We start from the raw sequence: 3,973 nt of genomic DNA on the forward strand, positions 1-3,973 counted from the left end.
GCCTAACACATTAAAAGGTCACACAGATACACAGTCATACTTTCAAATTACTGTTATTTCTGAAAATTAAAAATTCTCAAGAGCTACTTTCAGCTTCAGTAGATTTATATCTAAAAAATGACAGGGTACCTCTTTGAAACTTTCAGTAAAACTTTAGAAGAGAAAAAGAAAAAAAAAAAAACAATCCCGAAGCAAATGAAGCTTATTTGGTTGTTTTTTGTAAGAATCAAGATAAAGGACTAAACTCAAGAGAAAGAAAGGAAAAAAAAATTTAAAAAAAACCCCACACACTATGCTACATGTTAGACCTAAGCAAGGTTTATTGAGCTTAGAACTTTAGCTTTCGCTTATTGATAAAATATAAATATATACATTTAGATATTCAAGTTCAATTGATATTTCCTCCAAATGCAACTTTTCCAGGGCCAAGTAATCCCTGTTAATGTTTGACATTTTAACTGAGGTAAAAAACGCAAGCAGCACTACAAGGGTCTATTTAAACTACGCGATTTTTCCCCCCCTAAATATCTTAAAATAAGGAATACATCAAATATAAGAAAGGAAAAGTTACTCAAAATATGCTATATATTCATATTAGATTGCTTACTGCTTTCATTTTAGCCACACCCACCTTTATGTAATTGTAAAATATGAGAACAGTGCAGCTGAGAAATAAGAAAGCTTAAAAGAACAGTTGTTTCATGTAGTCAAATATGTGCTAAGCACAGATTTTAATTAAAATGAAAAACAAGTATAAATTGCATGCTATTGAACATGACTAGTGGGGAAAAATGCACACGCACCTGTACAATACTGATTTATAAGGGTTTTTTTGTAAATTAGCCATGAGTCAGGACAGTTATTTCATTGAAAGTGAAAGTCAGTATTTGTTAGTGCACTTCCACAGCGGAGTGTGTAAATCTCTTCAAATTCTGATATTTCAAAGTATACACGGCTACAGTGAAACAGCTTTGTGCACATTCCCATACTGACTGTCAAAAACATTTCTGAAAACACTCTGAAGGTAATGATGCAGAGCTAAAGAAATGAGTGCTAAACCTCAATAGGATCTTACTAGTATCTCAATTTCAAGGATTAATTGGAATTTTCTGTCAGGGCACAAAGGTATGAATTGCGGAGACAAACTAAGCAGCTATTCCCAGGAAAAAAATAACTGAAAAAGTGTGATTTGTGTACTGGATTAAAAGAATCCAGGGAAACTAGGGATTTGAGACAGAAAAATCTCCTTGAACTGTTGGATTTCTGCATTACACAGAAAATACCTTGAATCACAATCCAGTTGCCATGCTGGAAACGCTAAGTTTTGCATTTCACTTTAAGACTACAAGCTCTCAGCCATGTACACAGAAATCTTTTGTACGGCACTTCTGCACCCCAACTCTTCTCTACGTCCCTCCTACGTCCCTCGGTTAACTCGTTATTTTCGGTGCCCGGGGTGCTTCAGCGCAAGGCGGCCGCTTCTGGCTTTGAACGCGGCGGAGGGATGCGCGGGGGGGCGGCGGGGGACGGGGGGGCAGCGTGGGGGGAGGAAGAGGAGCGGGGAAAGGCTGTGACCCGGTCCAACCTCCCGGCCCCGCGTCCCCGCGGGCAACCGGGGGGGGCGGCAGCCGCTCCAGCCTCCGCTGAGCGGGCGCCTTAACGGGGGGCCCGATGCTGCATTCGCTGCGCATCCTGCGCGCCCGCCAGCTCGACGGCAGCCCCGGGCGCCCGCCGCTCACACGGCATCGGGGAAAATATCCATACGCCTTCCTGCCTCCAGGAGAAAATATTAAAATAATAACGATAAAAAAAAACAAAACAAAACAAAACAAAAAACGTCGGGCGGCCGAAAGTGAAGAGGGAAGTAGGAAGAAGAATAAAAAGTAAGGCTTAGAAATTGTGGTTGGGAAGGAACCCGCTGGCCTGGCAGCGCCCGAGCTCCCTCCCGGCCCCGCCGCACGGTGCTGTCCCCGCCGGCGCTCCCGCCACAAAAAGATGCCTTGTGAGCCTGTGTGCGCCACTCCGAAACGCGAGCGCCCACGCCAGAGCCGGCCCCGAGGGGGTTAAACGGCGTCGTGGAGAAAAAGGCACCGTGTCACATATTATGTGTGTGTGTGTGTGTGTGCGGAGGGGGAATCGCCCAGCGCACAGGCTGCGAGAGATCTCGGCGCCTATCACAATAAGCACGATCGCGTTCATACAGCTACGAGAGAGCGAGAGCTGCTGGCCACCGAGAAATGACATAGAAACAACCACCAAAAAATAGCTAAGCCAATGACAAATAGCGACCCGGGTGACAGAGACAGAGAATTTTGTAGGCGGAGAAGAGGAGGTGAATGGCCAGCTCTGATCACGGTATTAGGCTGGGCTATCTATGGGGAGGGTATTTACTCGGTTTTTGGGGTGTGTGGGAGGAGAGGAAAAACACCTACAAATAGCTGGCACGATTCAAATGGTCTCGGATTATGTTTCCCCCCCTCCAGTCCAGGAAGGAAACTCGCGTTATAACGCTACGAGGGGAAAAAATAGCTCTGTGCAATAGGGGATGAAGAGCACTTTGGTCATTCGTTAATACCCAAAGGGGCAGAGATGATAAATGTGACAGCATGTGGCAGCACGACCGTCACCCGGGCTCCTGCAAAAGGCGGCTCCGTATCGCGACACGGGAAATTAAGCGATTGAGTGGGAGGTGGAGAAAGCGCTTAAACGGAGAAGTTAATCTGCTAACATGGAGAGGAAACAAACGGAGAAAAAAAAAACCTGAAGGTTGTCCTCTATATATTTTTTTGGGTGGGGGGGGTGCGAGGGGATTAGGGAAAGGGAAGAGAAAGAGCGAAGGGGCATTAATCCAGCTTACGAAAACATGGGGAGAGAGGAAGGAGGAGGCGGGGGGGGGGGGGGTTGGGGGCGGCGGGCGAGAAAGGGAGATGTGCATGTAAGTGTGGAAGTCATCCTGGCGGCTGCTGCTGCAGAGCCGGGAAGCAGGAGCCTCCGTGTCCCGGGCGCTGCCCCGAAATTTCCACGGCGGAGAGCGGGGAGAACGCGGGAGGGAGGGATCCGCTGGCGGGTGGGTGGTAGGGACCGGAGGGGAGATGAGGGGAAGCCTGTCCTATCATGTCCCGGGAGCGCGGGGCACCGGGACCCTCTGGAGCTCCGGCTGTCCCGCGGCTCCCGCCCGCCCCCCCGCGCCGCTCTCCCGGGCCGGGTGTGAGCGGCGCTCCCGGGATCCCCGCCCGGGCGCGGTGCCGCCCCGGGGAGCAAGCGGGGTTACCTGCCGGAGGAGACGGCCGCTCCCGACCGCTGAGGCTGAGGGAAGCGAGTGACAGATCCGCCCAGGACCTGCCGCCGCCTCCCGGAGCCTCCTGGCCCGCTGCCCGCCGGGCTCCCGGGGTGACTTTTCCCGGCGGCGGGGTGCAGGTCGCCCCCGTTTTCCAAAGACGCTCTTCCCCCGCCCGCCCGCCCGCCCAGCTCCCTCTGCCCCAGCCGCGCCCGGTCCCTCCAGCTCTTACCGCCTGTGCCGGCGGCGGCAGCGGCGGCACCCGCTCCGAAGCGCGACGGCGAGGGTGGCAGCGGGGTAGCGGAGGGGAAGGGAGGTGAGTTTCGCGGGGCGGGAGGGCGGGCGGCCCCCGCGCCTCCCCCGCGGCGGCGGTAGCAGCGATGCGATCGGGCATCACTCGAAAATGGCGCCGAAAGAGCGGAGGGCTCTTCATTCAAATTCGTTAGCGCCAGCCCCGCCGCCCCGGGGCATGCCGGGAACGGGGGGGGGCGCGCGGGGGCTGAGGCGGCAGCGCCGCACGGACACGGCGCTCGCTGTCAATGCCGCCCCTCCCCCCCCCGCTCCCGCCGCCCGCGCGCGCGCTCCACGCCCTCCCCGCTCACCGCGCGCGCTCCCGACCCAACCGCCGCTAATGGGGAAAGGGGGGGTGGGGGGGGAAGAGAGGCAAGGAGGGAGGGAGAGAGAGAGAGGGAAATG

At 53.6% G+C, this 3,973-nt stretch overlaps 1 long non-coding RNA gene across 2 annotated transcripts in view; it reads right to left on the reverse strand.

Moving 5' to 3' along the window:
- LOC131096070 (uncharacterized) overlaps window positions 1-3,973 on the reverse strand; it is a 75,525-nt gene that overhangs the window by 22,076 nt on the left and 49,476 nt on the right. The window lies entirely within an intron of this gene.

Source organism: Melospiza georgiana, chromosome 2 (assembly GCF_028018845.1).
Source record: "Melospiza georgiana isolate bMelGeo1 chromosome 2, bMelGeo1.pri, whole genome shotgun sequence".
Taxonomy (NCBI): domain Eukaryota; kingdom Metazoa; phylum Chordata; class Aves; order Passeriformes; family Passerellidae; genus Melospiza; species Melospiza georgiana.